The following is a 20383-nucleotide window of genomic DNA, read 5'->3' on the forward strand; positions in this document are numbered from 1 at the left end:
GTGAGATCAAACTTTTTGTATATATAGATTTTATTGATGAAGTGGAGTTAGATTTAGTACCCATTAACATGTGTAGTGTAGTGCTTGGAATTCCCTACAGGTTTATGAGACACATGATATTCGTGAGGAGAAAAATCTAGTACGACATGATTAAGGATGGGAAATATTACATCATCAACACACACAATGGATGACAAAGATGTCTATAGTAAGTTCCATCCAGGAAAAAAAGTTGACCAATTCTAGTAAGAAGTATGTGTTGATTTTCTTATGAAATAATTACATGGTTGATGAATTGGTAAGAGTAAAGGCATCCTTGGAGGGATGTACTAAAGACAATAAACTTTAGTTCGAGGAGTTGTTACAAGAATACAAGGGAGTTTTTTAGCACCCTCAAGGGTTACTTCTTAAGAGGGAAGTGGAGCATGAGATATAATTGTTCCCTAAATCCCAATTACCAAATATTGGGTTGTACAAATTTTTTGTTATGGAAGTAAATGAAGTGAAGAAAAATTGTAGTAGCTCGTAGAACATGGAGTAACTCAAACAAGAACCTCATTTTTTGCATCACCTAGCATCATCTTACCCAGGAAGGATGGAACTTAGTGAATGTGTATCAACTATAGTACTTTGAACAAGTTAATACTCAATAATTGATACCCTCTACACAATATTGTTGATTTGTTAGACCAACTGCAACATATTGAGTACTTCACCAAGTTGGGTCTCAAATCATGATACCACTAAGACTTATGATTAAGTATTAGATGGTCAAAAGCTTAAGCTTTTTCCATCTAAATTGAAGGAATCAACCTTGAGATGATTTACAAGTTTAGAGGAGAATATTATCAAAAGTTGAAATCAAATGAATCAAATCTTCATGGAAAAATATAGTGACTAATGTAAATCTATGGATACTAAAGACACGATCTTCGGAATAATTAAGGAGAAACTGAACCCTTAGAATACTATGAGGAAAGGTTCCAACTCAATTAAGAAAGGCTTCATGGTTGCAAACTAGATGAAAACTTCCTAAAGCTTCCATTTATCTTGCATATAGAGACACATTTCAATTGGAATAAGAAGGCATTAAGAAAGTACTTAAGAACTAGTCCAAGTCTACAAGGAATTAAAGTAGAAATGGTAGAAATACTTCACTTCAATCATCCAATTCTTCAAACCTTACTAAGGATGAGATAATGGCCTTATTATAAGATATGAAAATTGAAATTTTAAATTCATTAGCCATGCAGATGGATACAATGTAGATAAAGTGGAAGTAATAAGAATAATAAAATATATAGTTATTTTTTATCTTGCATGGATAAAAATTTGCGCTAGAAATGAGTGTACACTTAATACGATAGCAATCTATGGAATTTGTGAAGATAAACATCAAACTAACAAATTGCATTCATTGTTAGGTATCAAGGATGTTTATCAAGGAGTTTAGGAGAACATGGAGTCTCTATGTCTCACTAACCGAGGAAAGGACTAATTATATCATTCCAGCTAGGTAAGTCTTATTCCTATCCTTATTATTTTGTTGGATATAGCACACAAATCCATATTCAAACTTGGTATCCTACCAATTAACCTATCTATCCAATGCAAAATTAATGGTAGTACCAAAACCATCCTCAACCATTTCAATATTCCTTTCAATCATTCCCATCTCAACCTCAAATGAAAAAATACTAGTGGAATAATCCTCTAGACAAGTGGAGATATTTGAATCAACATCAACAAACATTTATACAACCTCCATAATATAGACAATTTATACAATAAGAATTAATTGAAAAATCTGACCACAATTCCAATTTCTTGCTCAACTACTTACCTAACTATAGGTGGATCCAATAAGTATACAATAATGAGATGAACACCTAACAACTTGCTCTATGAACTTCAAGAGATCAATATAATATCATGGAATGTACTGGTAAAACCTCCCATTATTACAATCCCCATAGAGGATAAGGGCTCTATGAAGGATGAACCTTCTCCATAGGACAAACAACCTATTCGTAAACCATCACCAACTTACATTGAAAGGACATAAGCTAAGAGGACTTACACAACCTTAGAGAATGACCTCTTATGTGAAATAATAAGTTTGTGTGTCAAAATCTATCTCCTCTAGGCTATTAAGGATGTTCCTGTTTTCAACAAGTTCATACAATAAGAATGCATTAAGAAGCACAGAAGAAAAATAAAAGTTCTCCTACAACCAATGTGATAGGCCAACTTGTACATCTTATGTTAGAAAAATATTTGTTTGTAAATACTTAGATCTAGGAAGTTCAGTTGTATATATCTATATCAACAACATTCTGATTCAAAATACCATAATAGACCTAGGGGAAACCTTAAATTTTATGACAAAGGACATTGTGCTTAGATTGAGACAGTAGGGAATTATTAAGACACACATTATACTCTAGTTGGAAGATAGATCATCTGTAAATTTAAAGAAGTCTTTGAGGATGTAATGATGTCCATCAATTGATGGGAGTACCCAACAAAATTGATAGTAATTCAAATCAAATCCATGCTAAATGGGAATCCCCTGATCTTAGGAAGACCTTAGATAGCTATAATTGATGCATATATTTGTTGTAGGGTGGGAAACATGACCATCACAAGTGGTCAATAGAAAAAAAAAACGTGTCCTCTACCCCCTTTCCAAACCACTCATTGATAGTAAAATATTTATTGGTTAGGAAAATAATAAGGAGAAGAATTAACATTATAGACAAGAATACACCTTCTCCTTACAATTGAAACAAACTTATCCATAAAAAAATATAGATGAATACACTTTCATTTCAAACCACATGCAAAATATGCATCCAATATTTATAAAAATTGAAGAATATACTAGTCAATAGAAAGGGGACACAATTGAAAATTCCTATTGATTTGAAAGAGATTTCTTGCAAATGTATACTCATTATCGAGATTGACCAAATGAAAATCAAAACAATAGAATATTCCTCTCTAAAACTTTTAAAATCAATATTAATTTGACTACTACCCAATATCAATATCTAGTAAATGTTCTTACAAAACCATGCAATAACCTTTACATGGGATTACAAAGACATGAAGGGATTTCATATAGACATTTGTACATGCCATATCCACATCAAGAATGGATTTCCATTCATTAGGTAACCTCAAATAAGAATGAACCCAACATTAAAAGGCATAGTCGAATGATAATTGAAAAATGTCTTAGATGTAAGATTCATCTACCCAATGCCATGTAGTAAATGGGTTTCAACCTTGGTTATAGTGAACAATAAAAGTGTAAAATGGAGGGTGTGTGTATATTACGTAGAGCTCAACAAGGCCATAACAAAGGACCACTTTCCATTACCTTTAATTGATCAAGTACAAGACACTTTAGTAGGTAAAGATAATTTTCATTTTTTAGATGGGTTTAGAATATATAACCAAAGGTAGATCAACCTTGAGAACCAAGCAAAACCATTTTTACATACCCCAAGGCCCCTGTAACCTTCCAAGGAGCTTTCCTTAGCATATTCTTAGACCTAGTTCATAAATTATATGGAAATAATATACATGGATGACTTCAATTTATATGAAAATAATTATGGAAATTTTGTACCAAAAATGGTCCAAGGAACTTTTTTCCCCATTAAGTGTGTTTCACATGTGGAAATCACCCCCTAAATCTTTAGGTGCTCATAAAATACCTGGTTTTGGTTTTTTCTACTTAGAACTTTTTATAAAGTAAAATAACGAAAAACAAACATATATAAACCCTAATAGTAGTTGTTATGCTTGATTTGATCAACTAATCATTATTTTTTATTACCGTATTAAGAGCATTTAATCACTATTTTTCTTATAAAAACCTTTAGGTGATTAGGTCTCTATTTGTCTTCATCCATCCACACAAGTAATTACATGTTACCAAATTTTCTCTAAAACTCAATGAAACTTCTTATCTTGATAAATCTATGTTTCACATCCAAGCTACTTACAACCAAGAAGAGGGGATTGATGCATACTTGGGAGAAAATGACCTTTCCAAGGAGGAGATCTTGGGGGCATCTTATTCAGTGATTTCTTCCATAAATATATGTATATTATTTCCATTGAGTATAGAGTTTAATTCACATTTTTGAAAGTTGCCTATATCTCCTTGATATTTGTAGTTTCTTTCTTTTATTTCTTTCATATGCTGGAGTAGGGTTTAATGTTATGAGAATCCATTTTTAAAGTGTGGTTTTCATGATTTAACTTTATTTTGTCTATATCTAATCCATGACCCTAAGGTATATAAATTTACGCACCCTTGTTGTAAATTCCCACCAACAGATTGGTGACTCCATTAGTGATAGACATTAGAGGAAAATTTGGACTAAAATGGGCTTCATAAGAAAAAAACATGATTGGTGAGTTGGAAATTCAATACCTAATAGAACTCCAAAGAATTGAGTTAACAATAATCATTGAGTTGGACATCTGAAAGTCAATGATGATTACGTGTCATGTTTATATTTGACAATACTTAACCACCTGTACACCTCAACTTAGCTAATATCTTGCTGAGGTCATCTCAAGACATATTCAATAAGCTATTACATCAAAACTCATTATGTCACTTGTGGGAATTGAACCTGGGTAGGCAGGATAGGAATCATTCCTCCCACCCACTCAAGATAAACCCAATTTACAATTTGAAATATTATATAATTATATATAAGATGTAATTAATAGACCTATTAATTTGTAATATTATATAGTTTTTATATATTATTTAATTTATATTATTGTATTAATCCCTATAATAATTTGGTGTATTCTAACTATTTTATGTTTCTATTTTTTTCACATATAATTTTTGGCAATATTTTGTTTTTTATTATTTAAAATGAATTTTGAATGCATAAATGGGTTCAAAAAACTATTCCAATTCTATAAGGAATAAAAAACCGAATCTTGCCAAAAATTGTATTATGAGATTTTGGTGAAAAAAGTAGAAACATAGTCTCAATTAGACTATACCAAATTATTATAGGGTTTCATAAAATGATATAAATAAATAATATATAAAAAATGTATATAATATTACAAATTAATAAGTCTATTAATTAAATCTTATATACAATTATATAATATTACAAATTTCCAATTGGGTTTATCTTAAGTGTTTGGGAGGAACGATTGTTATCCTCCCCACCCAAGTCCAAATCCCATAAGTGACATAATGAGATTTTCTTTCATGGCTTATTGAACATGTCTCGAGACAACCTCACCAAGATATTAGCTAAGTTGAGGTGTACATGTGGTTAAATATTGTCAAATATAAACATGGCGAGTGATCATCATTGCCTTTCAGATGTCCAACTCAATTATTATTGTTAACTCAATTCTTTGGAGTTCTATTGGGTATTGAATTTCCAATTCACCAATCATGTTTTTTTCTTATGAAGCCCATTTTAGCCCAAATTTTCCTCTAATATCTATCACTAATGGAGTCACCAATCTGTTGGTGGGAATTTACAACAAGGGTGCACAAATTTATATACCTTAGGATCGTGGATTAGATATAGACAAAATGGAGCTAGAGCATGAAAACCACACTTTAAAATTGGGTTCTCAAAACATTAAACCCTACTCCACAATATGAAAGAAATAAAAGAAAGAAACTACAAATATCAAAGAGAAATAGGAAACTTTCAAAAATGTGAATTAAACTTTATACCTAATGGAAGTAATATACATACATCTATGGAAGAAATCATTGAAGAAGATTCCCTCCAAGATATCCTTCTTGGGAGGGTCCTTTTCTCCCAAGTATGAATTGATCCCCTCTTCTTGGTTGTAAGTAGCTTAGATGTGAAAGATGGATATATCAACATAAGAAGTTCCATTGAGTTCTACAGAAAATTTGCAACATGTACTTAATTATGTGGATGGATGATGAGAAATAGAGACATAGTCACCTACAGGTTTTTATAAGAAAAATAGTGGTTAAACGCTCATAATGTGGTAATAAAAAATAATGATTAGTGGATCAAATCAAGGATAACAACTACTATTAGGGTTTAGATATGAAAGAAATAAAAGAAAGAAACTACAAATATCAAAGAGAAATAGGCAACTTTCAAAAATGTGAATTAAACTTTATACCTAATGGAAGTAATATACATATATCTATGGAAGAAATCATTGAAGAAGATTCCCTCCAAGATATCCTTCTTGGGAGGGTCCTTTTCTCCCAAGTATGAATTGATCCCCTCTTCTTGGTTGTAAGTAGCTTAGATGTGAAAGATGGATATATCAACATAAGAAGTTCCATTGAGTTCTACAGAAAATTTGCAACATGTACTTAATTATGTGGATGGATGATGAGAAATAGAGACATAGTCACCTACAGGTTTTTATAAGAAAAATAGTGGTTAAACGCTCATAATATGGTAATAAAAAATAATGATTAGTGGATCAAATCAAGGATAACAACTACTATTAGGGTTTAGATATGAAAGAAATAAAAGAAAGAAACTACAAATATCAAAGAGAAATAGGCAACTTTCAAAAATGTGAATTAAACTTTATACCTAATGGAAGTAATATACATACATCTATGGAAGAAATCATTGAATAATATTCCCTCCAAGATATCCTTCTTGGGAGGGTCCTTTTCTCCCAAGTATGAATTGATCCCCTCTTCTTGGTTGTAAGTAGCTTAGATGTGAAAGATGGATATATCAACATAAGAAGTTCCATTGAGTTCTATAGAAAATTTGCAACATGTACTTAATTATGTGGATGGATGATGAGAAATAGAGACATAGTCACCTACAGGTTTTTATAAGAAAAATAGTGGTTAAACGCTCATAATATGGTAATAAAAAATAATGATTAGTGTATCAAATCAAGGATAACAACTGCTATTAGGGTTTAGATATGTCTATTTTTCATTATTTTAATTTATAAAAAAATTAAGTGGAAACACCAAAATTAGATATTTTATGGGCATGTATGGATTTAAGGGGTGATTTCCACATGTGAAACACATTTAATAGGGCAAAGAAGTTCATTGGGCCATTTTTGGTATAAAATTTACATATTTATTTTCATAAAAAATGAAATCATCGATGTATATTTCCATACTACCATGAACTAGGTTTAAGAATATGCTAAGGAAAGCTCATTGAAAGTTTGCAGGAGCATTGAATAAGCTAAAGAAAAGGACTGTATTGATAAATGTGGCTAGGGCTAGGTAAAAATGGTTTTGTCTTAGTCCTCAAGGTTGATCTACATTTGGTTGTATCCACTAAATCAATCTAAAAATGAAAAATATCTTTTACCTACTAAAGCATCTAGTACTTGATCAATCTAAGGTAAGGGAAAGTGGTCCTTTGTTGTGGCCTTATTGAGCTCTATGTAATCTACATACACCCTCCATTTTACACTTTCCTGGGCACTATAACCAAAGGTGGAACCCATTTACTAGATGATATTGGGTAGATGAATCTTACATCTAACTGTTTTTTCAATTATCCGTCAACCACCCCTTTTAATGTAGGGTTCATTCTTCTTTGAGGTTAGCTAATGGATGCAAATTCATCCTTCATGTGGATTTGGCATGTAATAATGTCTAGATGAATTTTTTTTTTATGTATTTTTAATCCTATGCAAAAGTTATTGCATGGTTTTGTAATAACATTCAACAAATATTGTTATTGGATATTAGTCAAACTAGTGTTGATTTTAAAAATTTTAGGGAGGAATATTCTATTTTTTTTATTGTCATTTGTTCAATCTCAAAAATGAGTATACATTTCCAAGAAATATCTTTCAAATCAATAGGAATTTCGGATTGTCTCCCCTTTCCATTGACTCGTATATTCTTCAAATTTTACAAAGCTTGGATATAGATTTTGCATGTAGTTTGAAACGAAAGTTTCTTCATCTATATTTTTAATGCCTAAGGTTGTTTCAATTGCAAGGAGAGGGTGTATTATTCTCTGAAATGGTTCTTCTCCTTCTTCTTGTCCTAACCACATAGGTATTTTAGTGTCAGCGAGTGGCTTGGAAAGGGGGTAGAGGACACATTATTTCTTTTATTGACCACTTGTGATGGTCATGTTTCCTACCATAAAACAAACATCCACATCAATTGTAGATATAGAAGGTCTTTCTAAGATGAGAAGGTTCCCATTTATCTTGGATTTGAATTGAAGTAATATGAATTCTATTGGGTACTACCATTAGTAGATGGACATCATTACATCCTCAAAGGCTCCTTTAAATTTACAATTGATCTATCTTCTAGCTAGAGTATAGTAGGTGTGTGTATTAATAGTTCCCTAATGTCTCAATCTAAGCACAATGTCCTTTGTCATAACATTGAAGGTTGCCTCTAGGTCCATTAATAAGGTATTTGGAATCATCGTTTTGTTGTTGTAGATATATATAATTGAAATTCCTAGATCTAAGTATTTAGGAACAAAGGTTTCCCTAACATAAGATGTACAAGTTGTCTTATCACATTGATTATAGGAGACTCTTTTCTTTTTCTTCCTGGCTTCTTAATGCATTCTTATTTTATGAACTCATTGAAGATATGAAAATCCTAAATAGCCTAGAGGATAGGGATTTTGACACACAATCTTATTATTTCACATAAGAGGTCATTCTCTAAGATTGTGTAGGTCCTCTTATCTTTTGTCCTTTCATGATAAGTTAATGTTGGTTTAGGGATAGGTTGTTAGTCCTATGGAGGTGGTTCCTCTATAGATCCCTTATCATCTATGAGATTTGTAATAATGGGAGGTGTTATCAGTACATTACATGATATTATATTGATCTCTTGAAGATTGATAGAGAAATTGGTTAGTTTTTCATCTCATTATTGTATACTTGTTGGATCCACCTATAGTTTGGATTGGGTACTAGTTGAGAAAGAAATTGGGGTTGTGGTTATATTTGTAAATTACTTTTGTTGGAGCGATTGTATATTATTATGGAGGTAAGAGAAATGCTTTTTGATGTTTGGTCAGAGATATATACCCTTCTAGAGGGTTAATCCACTAGTATTTTTTCATTTGAGGTTAAGATTGGAATCATTTAAAGGGAGATTGAAATGGTTGAGGATGGTTTTGGTACTACCATTGATTTTGCATTGGGTAGATAGGTTAATTGGGAGGATACCAAGGTTGTCTATGGATTTGTGTATTATATCCAAAAAAATATTGAGGATGGGAATAAAACATACTTGGTTGGAATGATATAGTTAGTCCTTGCCTCCTTGGTCGATGAAACATAGAGGCTCCATGTTCTCCTCAACTCCTTGATTAACATCCTTGATACTTGGCAAGGAAATTTGTTTTTTTGGTGTTTCTCTTCAAAAATTCCATAGATTTATATTTTATTAAGTGTACATTCATTTCGAGCACAATTTTTTAAGCATTCAAGATAAAATTCAAGATACGACTTGAAGGCTAATGGACTTTAAATTTCAATTTTTGTATCCTATAACAAGCCTCTTATTTCATTCTTAGTAATTTTGAAGAATTAGATGATTGGAGTGAACTATGTCCAACATTTACGCTTTAATTCCTTGTAAACTTAGACTAGTTTTTAAATACTTTCTTAATGCCTTCATATTCCAATTGAAACAATTTCTCTATATGCAAGGATATTAAATTTCCTTGAATATGTGATAACCCATTTGGGAAAATTCCCCTCTTACATACATTTTAAATATTATATATATATATATATATATATATATATATATATATATTAAAAAGGCCTAAGAATTGGGACATAAATTCCAGAGTTTGAGGGAGGAGATTGCTTGGGATTCGAAGGAAGCTTGACTATTTCATGTCAACCATTGAAGTTTGGTAGGTGTTTGATTAAATGGATTGGTTATGCCATTAATCCAACTGATGAAAAAGGACAAGGAGCCATGCTTGCTTTGGAAAAATCCATAAGGCATAGAGGATAAAAATTCAAGAGTGATAGGTTGTGTTGGTAGGTGGGACAACCTGAAGTAAACCAACTAGAATGTGGAAGGGAGAGTTGGCGCAATGAACTCCCCACAACAACATGAACTTAGAGAACCACCATGATCGAGAATAAAAAAAGGGAGTGATATAGAATGTGCACACAGGAAACCGAAACAGTTGCAGTTGCATAATGGGGAAGAACATCACACTCCATGCGTGGAAAGGATGACAAGCATTCTCGTAGATGACACTCCACATGTTAGGTAAAATTGAGTCGGGGATAGAGTCAAAATTGACCAGGTTAGACAATGGTAGTTTTGGCCACATGGTATAATTTATCCATGGTGTTTTTTCCCATGGTATTGCATGTAATGTAGCCTTTAAAAGGATAGGAGGACTTCCTTGTAAGGCATGCTAGGGAGTTGAGCATTAAAGGCTCACTTTTTCAGGTTGGCTAGGGTTTTGGTCAAGGCTAATGACATTTGATTGGGTTGAGTTTTTCCCCGAAATTGGGGTTTTACCAAGGCTAATAATTTGTGCATTATGTGTATGTTTATATTATTGTTGTCGTGTTAATGTTTTTCCTCTCATTAATTTTATCTTTACGATATATTTTTTTTTAATTATCTCTCCAATAATTTTTCTTCACCACACACAGAAAGGAAGGAAAAATTCATGAAGAAAGAATTCTAATGTATGGAGGAGAGAACATCAAAGAACACAAAGGATAATTATTGAGAAAGAATAGGAATAAAAAGGAGGAAAATCTCTCATGAAGAGGATGGAAAAAGCATGAATGTGCTACAAAGAAGAGAAATCATAGCACGTGAGTAAAGGAATAGAAAGATCTGTGTGGCTACCATAAGGAAATGAATAGAACAATCATTTGGTTGAGCATTGGGAGGTGGTAAGAGATATCTAGGGTGAGGACAATAGTCTTTGGATTCCCTGTAAGATTGGAGGGGGGATATGGTTTTCTCTAGATTCCCTTGACAACTTAGGTGGAGTCATGTTCCTTAGCTTCATGGAGAGGAGAGAGTACCTTAGCCCCCTCTACTTGTTTCTAGTTTTACAATGGGTTCTATATTCTTGGGGTTGGGTGGAACCACTATGTGAAGAAATTATTGAGGGTGGAGGTGTTAAGCCTCTAGATTCCCTCATTAATTTTGTGGTTGAGGTGGTGAGCCTATGGATTCCTTATTCCAACTTGTATTGGTAGAGCTATAGTTATTATTGGAGTAGCCGCAAGGTGGAGGTGGTGGACCTTTGGATTCCCTGTGAGATATTGATTGCATGAAGTAGTTGGTGAGTGGAGGTGGATGGTCTTGTGGAGCCCCTATTTTAGTTGGAAAAATTGGTTAACCCCTTAAGCACTAATCCTCAAGCTCTGGAATCTAGCTCGGGGGTGCCTACTACATGAAAGGCTTGGTTGTAGTGTGCCTATAACTAGGTGGAGAGTTGAGTCCTAATCTCATTTGCATGGTTCAGTCTATCAAAGATAAGTGTTTACTTATAACTCTCATGTTTTGAATGTTATACACTTATTTAATGTGATGATTTATCATGGCTTGTAATGTTGAGGAATGAGGTATTCATGTCTGAATGAACATTGTTGTTTTTAAAGGCATGGATATGGAATGGTCTAGATTCCTATGTTAAATTGAGTATAATCCTAGTCTAAATGGCTTGTATGCAAGGAATGTGTGAACCTTGTTAGTGTTTGAATCAAAACTATAGTCTGAATGCCTAAACATTGAAGAGATGGGTAAATATTTGTAATGAATATACTCTCTTAAAAGAAATGCTAATATGTATTATTTCTAAATCTGTGAGCCTAGGAAGGCTTGGGTTTTTTCACAAGGTAATGTGCGAGTTTAGTGCCTATGTTACTATTGAGGAATGTTAAAATCCCTATGTGAATAAATCATGTTGAATGTTGTGCAAATGATGAGGAATGGTTGATCCCTGAAGGTTGATATATTAGTGCTTGTTTATGCTCTCTGTATTGTTATTATTTGATGGCAACAAAGTTAATAGTTTCTTAAGTTAATATACAGGAGTGGGCTTAAATTGAGTTATATGGCCATGTATAGAGGAGATAGACAAATCTTTGTTAATTTAATGGATGTCTACACTAAAACAACTTAGATAACATGACAATGTTTACGAGTAATTTTAGGAGGAAATGTTATATATATGTGTGTGTGCATGTGGATCTATGAGGCTAGGATTGACTTATGCTTAGTTTATACACATATAGACATATGGCCGAGACTGGCTGGAGTTTAATTAAAAATATCAGAAGAGATAGAGTAGAGTTTGGTTATATAAGCGTATATATACATATGAACATGCGTGTACACTGATCTCATGGTCATGGATAGGTCTCAGTGAAGCTCAAGAGGGAGAACATGGAAGGGTCGACTTATGTACTTGTATGTTAAATGTTATGCATCAAAAGTCTAGGTGAAGGCCCTTATAAGCACATTAATAATCCCTTAGCTCGCGGGGTTAGAATCTTTGAGTCTAGAGTGCAAGACTTCGAAAGGAATGACTTAACCCCTCTTTTATCCCATGATTAGGTGCAGTGATCAAACACTAAATTAGGAGAAATCTAAACCATCAATGGGAAAGTGCTTGAGGCCATTGGATGGACCTTGGAATAATTCCCCCCTGGAAGTTCCAAGTAGAGGCATGGTCTGATTCTTTCGGGATGATGTGGTAGTGAGGCTACTTGGATACCTAGTACAAAGCAACAAAGGAAAACCTCAAATTCCTTATGACATGAAAAACATGTGTAAAAGGGTTGGAACCTGTGGTGGGACCCAAAATTACATAACTTGACAAAGGATGACATCACCCCGACACTTAGGATCAGTGATGTCACCTTGGAACTCTGGATCCCAAAGACTTCAAGTGTAGGGCTTGGTAGAGAGCCTAAGATTTAATTCCTAGGATGACATGGCGTGTGGGCCCATTCAGGGGGGACGAGTGTGGTGTGGCATGAACACTTTGCTTTATTGATCAAGGGGGAGGCCAAGCTCTAGCAAAAGAAGTATATTTCCACATAGCCTAGAGGGTTTCCCCTGGTTGTTTCAGTGGGGAAAAACATTGGACCCCACCGAGATTATATTCCTGGGTCACATGAGCATAGAGGGCTCATACTTGCATATATCTAATATATGTATAATATACATTATATTGTAGTTTGGGCCATGTGAGCCATGGAGTTGGGTTCCCATGAGTGTGGAAGGTCATGGGCAGGTTGACAACTTCCACTTCGTAAGATGTGACATATGACTTGGGTAGCCATGTGTGTGCCACGTGGTAGGTTACATGATGTGGCAATGCTTGATAGGCCAAACTTTAAATGGATATATATTTTGATATGAGAGTTGTATCCGAGTAAATTTTATATCATTGGAAAGGTCTCAACGAGACAAACGTAACGCTGCCATCTATTTTAGGTTTTGAGGAAGTTGAAAAAGGTCAAAGAATTTAGACCCCATTTCCATAACGGGACCTTGGAGGTTGGGTTAGTTTAGTAACTACCTCTGGCTACCCTTAGATGGGGCTAGGGATAGTAGGGGGTATGTTATAAAGTGGTATCATAGCTTCCAAGTTCAACACTTGGGCTGGATGGGCTCTATTGCAGAATAAATGTAGACAAAGGTTCAATTCTAAACATTTGGTAATAGTTTGGTGCCCTGCTACAGAATTAACAAGGCAATAAGTCCAAGCATTGGACCTATTGTGGATATTTAGAGCTAGGGTGGAGCTTTAGCTCTGATTGTAGTCAAATGTGGATATGATTACATGTTATTTATAGCATTTGATTATGATTCATATGTTGATTGCAAGATGTTCTAGTATGATTGAATTTATTGAAAAATGAAATGGTATTGCAAGTGTTTACTATTAAGTATCCTGGAGGTATGGACAATCTATTGTTGTGATTATGCATGCATGTTCATTCTTCATTATTGACAAAACTTCTTGCGTGTTTGAGTATAATTGTTTGAATAATACTAACACTACTTTTTAAGTTGTGTATTCTTACACACTTGGAATAAGTTTGCATGTGAATGTTCCTATGATATGAGGGATGTGGGGAAATCCCTGTGTTGTTTGTAGCCTAGATAAAATGGATTATTTCTAATAAAATGTAAATATGTGTATATGTATATATTGATTGGGATGTGAGAGTCCCATGGTTTGATTGTTATATGGAAAAGAACCTCGGTGGAGGTTGACTACTTCTATATGATGATTTCAGTTATTGTGTTTTTCCTTACGAATTATTTTCCTTTGTGGTTAATGCCTTCCTTGTTTAAGGAATGAGGTGTAACATATAGAAATGGTTGGTTGAATCCTATAAAGGTGGTTATCTCAATATGATATAGAAAATCCATGTTCAACACTTGAACTTGATGAGTTCAAAGGTAAAGGTCTTGTGTAGATCTTGTAGATAAATAATTTGTGGCTCTACTAGAGAGTAATGTTCCTGATGATTACTTGCTTGTGCTGGTTGTAGCATTGTGAATGTAAATGGTATGTTTATTGCTTGCATGTGTAAGTAGGTTTTGGGTGTAACACTGTGATTGGATGGCTATATAGATACATTGATTGTGAGATTGCTTGCATATACATGACACATTGCATAAATGTGAAAAGTTATAAGTTATATAATGACACATGCTTATATGTTAAATGGAATTTAACTGAAATTTGAGATTGTATGTGCTTTACTCTTTTTGGCCTTGGATAAAGAGGCTGAGTACATCTACTACTATGGTTATTTGAGGAAAAAGTTTATTTATTGATTAATGTTGATGGTCTCGATAAAGACACTGAATGAAGCTAATGAAGGTTGATTTTAACATGAAATAATAGGGGTATCAGTAAAGAAATTGATTTTAATTATGTTGTTGATCTGGATTATGGGTTGATTTTAAACTTGTGAAGACATGATTGTAAACAAGTTGACACATACATGTGCATATAAATTCTAATTTTTTAAAATTACATTGAAATACAAAGTATGCCTAAATCATGACCTAGATTTTGAGACATGTGACTAATTAATAAATTGAGATATATGTGCAGTTGCAGGAAAACATACTTGGTATAGCATGATAGCATAACAACAAATGAGTGATTCACATTGACAATGCTAACAATTGAATGTAAGTGGCAGCGTTTAAAATATTGGTACAACAAGAAGAGAACGACTTGCAAGAAATCTCAAGCACTTAAAACAATAAAATCTAATGATGGAAGAGAGGGAAGAGTAGGGGGATTTACCTAAAGAGCCTCTGATAAGTATCAAAGGACTCCTCCTAGGAGAAATTGGAGGGGAATTACAAGTTTAAAAGGGTTTCCATGAAATCTTGAAGGAGGATGGGACTAGTCTTTTATTCATGAAGCATTGAAAACATCAAAACTCATGGGGATTAAGTGGTTATGGTTGTTGAATATTTGATGTTTTTTCTTCAAATGATTTTATGTTTGATTTTCCATTTTTGACTGTTCACTGTGCATGGCCATCCTACCTTATATATGGTTTTGTATTATCATTATGATCTTTTATGGTGTTTTTCTTCATTTTCTTCTTGTTATTGCCATCTATGTTTTTGGGGCCCTTGGGAATTTTATGGGGAAAAAGAAAACTAAAGGATCTTGGGGAGAGCTAAGTGGAACCCAACATGAAATGTAAGGCCCAAATGAAGCCATCATATGAACAAAAGGAATTTAAAGGCAAGAAGGAAAATTATGACAGCCAGTTGGGCTGGTTGGGTCCAAAGGAATAAATGGACAGTGGTAGAACAACCATGACAAAGGGCATAAAAGGGAAGTTCTCTAATATTTAAATTGCCTGGATGATATATTTATATACATAAAAATGCATCCCTTGTATTAATATGCAGTGAAGGAATAATGGTGTTGGATGGTATGACAATATTTTAGTCGAGAACCACCACAATAGCAGGATAAGCAGGTTATCCTAAGAAATAATATGACAATGCAAATGGCATAAATTGTGATTGCAATGTTTGGGTAACTGGTGAAGTTACTTAAATGGTTCCAAGAAACATGAAATGCTATTAAAAAAGTGGGTAGGAAAGGCCACTGTCAAAAACTCTGATGGAATGATGTTCCTGAGTGTGAACAACTTGAACAAGAAATACAAAGTTCACAAAACATTTGGTCATTGCAACAACAATGATATCACCTAATAGTGTTGATGGTAACAAAAGGAAAGGTAAAATAAATGAATTTTGGGTAACAAACTCCTTGGCCAAGTTGGGAGTTGTTGTTCTCAATGTTGTGCATGCTTTGCATGGATAAATGAAGTTCTCTTGACCTTGACCTTATCGACACATGTAATTGTATTGCATTCATGATCATGATGATGAATGAAAAAATGTAAATGATACCATTGTGATTGATAGGTTAATGTTTGAATCATTCTTGTGAAATAATTATTGATCATGCTTATGCATTTAACACATGAATGGATGGCATGTTTGTGATTCTTGGTTATGTGAGGGAGAAATTGGGAAAAAGTAGCACTGGTTGATTATGATTTTAATATCACGTGAATATGATTCCTATATTGTGCCCATGTTTCATTATGAACATGGAATGCTGAAGGATATATCAGTAGAACGAAATCAGTGTGATATGTGGCATGATGGGATAATCATGGACAATTGAAGGAGCTAGAGACTTGGGATTTGGGTTGTGGGTTATAGAAATTACAATGTATATTTTCAACTACTCATGAAGTTTTAATCAAAATAACAAGACATAAACCTACTCTACTACTCTGCAGACATTAATTCACAATATAGAACAAAATTTTTAGACATGCAATAAGAAATAGCTCACATGCAATAAGTATTTTTCCTGGGGAAAGAAAACCGCTAAAAACCCCAATTCCTTCTTGCATTAAATCAGAAGAATAAAGATATATTACAATTGCTTTTCTCAACTGAGCACACCCTGCAAGTGCATAACCTATCTCTCTACTCACTGAAAGGATCTGACTCAAACTTAGTCAATTTCTACCTCTGCTTGAGCCCCTATTTCCTTGCATTGTTCGTTGAGAAAATAGGCCCCTATTATTTAGGAAATTACTCAAATTGATTGCACAATTCCTATAGGTTGATCATCTAACTGCATGCAACACTTGTACACTCAAGACTAGTCTACAACTGATGTTACAATACATTGGAATCTCCACCAAGCCCAAGAAAATCGAATTCTTTGAATGCACTAGCTATTTTGGGCTGATTGATCAACTAACTGGATGATCATTGAGTTTGACTGAAGTACCATTTCTTAATTGACCTTCCACTAGTTCCTCCAAAAGTTGCAACTAGTTTAATTGAAAATGACCTGAGATAACTGACCTTGATTGCTGCAAATTAGCAATCACACATGCTATATTGAAATATAAATCCTCCAACTCGAATTTACAGAGTAAACTAAGTGACACAAGCCATGTCACACAAGTTAACATCATCCAAGTTGTCTGCTAATGTGGAAATTCAAATTTTCTCAATTTAATCAAGGCAAAATAAAATTAAGAATTTCTTGTTGCATTTTTCAACACTCCCTCTCAGCAAGAATGGGATTATCAACCACCCCTATCCTACACTTGTGGAACTCAAACTTCCCTCTTGACAAGGCCTTTGTCAAAATGTCAGTATCTTGTTCCTCCGTTGAAATGTACTGCGACAACATTATCCACCTCTACATGGAGTCCCGTAAATTTTGATACCAGATATCTATATGCTTGGATCAATCGTGAAAAACATGATTCTCAGAGAGCTTAATGCAACTCTGATTATGACAGTGGATCACAGTTGGATCCATAATCTTCCCAAACAATCCAATAAGTATATTTCTCATCCATATCACCTCACATGTTTCTTGACTTGTATCCATGTATTATGATTCTGCCAAGTTGAACGCTACAAATATTTTCTTCCTGTTGTACGAGGAAATTGTTGTGGACCCAACACTAAAAATTCCACCTGATGTACTCTTTCGGTCTGATGGACTCCCCGCCCAACCTACATCTATGAAGCAACTTCACTCCCTCTTTGCATCTATACCATAGTACAAACTGGGTAATGCCTCTGAGGTACTGTACAACATGCTTAGCTTCCTTCTAAAATAATTTGGTTGGACTAACCATAGCTTGGCTCAAATGGTTGACTGCATAGCACATATCTAGTAGTGTGTTCACAATTTACTCTAGTGAACCCACTAATTGTCAATAAATGGTAGCATCCACTTCCTCGCTGGAAGTGGCATCCTCCTTCCTCCAGTTGGTCGTTAGAGGTGTCTCCATGGGTTTGAAAATATCCATGCAGAATCTCTATAGTATCTCACTTGCATACTTGCCTTGAGAGACAAAAATTTCCCCATCACCTTGCCATACTTCCAACCTAAGGAAGTACTGCATGCGACCCATGTCCTTCATTTTAAATGCTCTTGCAATGTCCTCCTTGCAAGATCTAATCAATTGTTCATCACTAAAATCAAGTCATCAAAATATAAGACAATAATCAACAATTTACCTTCTACCAAAATATGATAGAGGTTTTCATCTGCCTCACTCTTGGTGAAGCCCAAACTAGTGAGATAACTATCGATCCTAGTGTACCAAGCATGAGATGCTTGCTTGAGACTGTATAACGCTCACTTGAATCTACAAACATAAGACTCCCGATCAAAAGTATCAAAGCCTTGTGGTTGCTTGATGTACACCTCCTCCTCAATAAATCCACTGAGGAATGTTATTTTTACATCCATCTTGTTGGAAAATCAGAGAGGCAGAAAGATTTTCCTTATGTTGATAATTACTTGTGATATTCTTATGTTCTTATTAACTTTCTTATGTTCTTATTTTAACTTAGTTCATCAAGCAATTACCAAAATCATAACATGAAGATCAAAGACACTAAATGCCATGGAAAAACCCCTATCTAGGGGAAAACTTAGTCAACAACTCTTCGTTAATTAGTTTTGCGAGATGATCCAAGACTCCTCAACCTAGACACAAACTTCCTCCAATCACAAATTCAACCCTTCCTTACTTCTACAGATGATGACCTTCCATCAACAACTTTGACCTAACACTTCGATTTTGCAACAAAATTTTTTTGACCTCCCCAACAAGATAACTTCGACCCATAAAAAATTCGACCCAACAACAGAATCCATAATTTTGACCCCAGTAGTAGCCTAGTAAATTCACACGTGTGAGAGAGAGATAGCCCAAAAAATCGATTTTGTCTTTCCCATCAATTCTCCTTCTTCTTCTGCAATTTCACACTTTTTTTGCTCATCCTTATTCTATATCAAACTTGTGTGATGGAACCTCCAAATAAATCGAACTACAGTATATATATACCCTTTTATGGAGTTCAAATTACCCTCGTGTAGGCAAACTTGATCTGGCAAGGGCCGACTTGGTGTGAAGGTGACAAATGAATTAATTTACTCAATAATAATTCTTTTTACATGATCTAAGAACCCAAGAAGGGTCTCATTAAATGGAAAATGACTCTAATGACTCAAGACAAAACCTAGAAGTCCTCAATGTGGAATTTTACCTAAAACATGATGAACCAAGAATGGAACCCATGCTTTAATAATTCATAATAATAATAATAATAATTTATCTTTATTTCTTTTGATAAATACATTTCATTATGACTCAAATACAATTATGAAGAATGAACCTATTTACATTCTTCAACACTCCCTCTTAACTAGGGAGGTATTCATATATATACAAGTACATGGAAGATATCAAAACACATGAAACATGAAGAGTTTAGGCACTCACGGTGCCACATACAAGATTCTTGACCAAGGCAATCTATCCAGGTGGGACTAAGATGGACTAAATCTTTCAACCTCTCTAGGTACCATCAAGCTTACTTACTAACCATCAACCCAGGGAACTAGGTGTGTAATTCAAGGTCAAATATATATGACCAATGCCACCCTCCCTACTTCAAGAACTAGACATCAACACATAGTCTGGCATGATGTCCTCCCGGGAATTTCACACACAATGCCTCAACACATCAAATCTCTCCTGATCAAATAGATCAATAACATCAAGCATGCCTCCAAAACTTTGAGAGATTTACTTGAACAATCACAACCCCAATCAGTAACAACCTTACACATAAGTAAACACAAACCTTTGAGGTCTTCAAAAATCTTGATGCTGCTTCACAATTTATCACAGTAGGACTTAGAGGCTTCCAAACAAATCTTGACATAAGTTTCCTCAATCATATAGCCTCCTTTCATACTTCTCATGCAACAACATATTCTACAATGGATTCTGCTTT

The sequence above is a fragment of the Pinus tabuliformis genome, chromosome X, assembly GCF_031772625.1.
Source record: "Pinus tabuliformis cultivar Carrire ecotype Pingquan chromosome X, CPIR1, whole genome shotgun sequence".
Taxonomy (NCBI): domain Eukaryota; kingdom Viridiplantae; phylum Streptophyta; class Pinopsida; order Pinales; family Pinaceae; genus Pinus; species Pinus tabuliformis.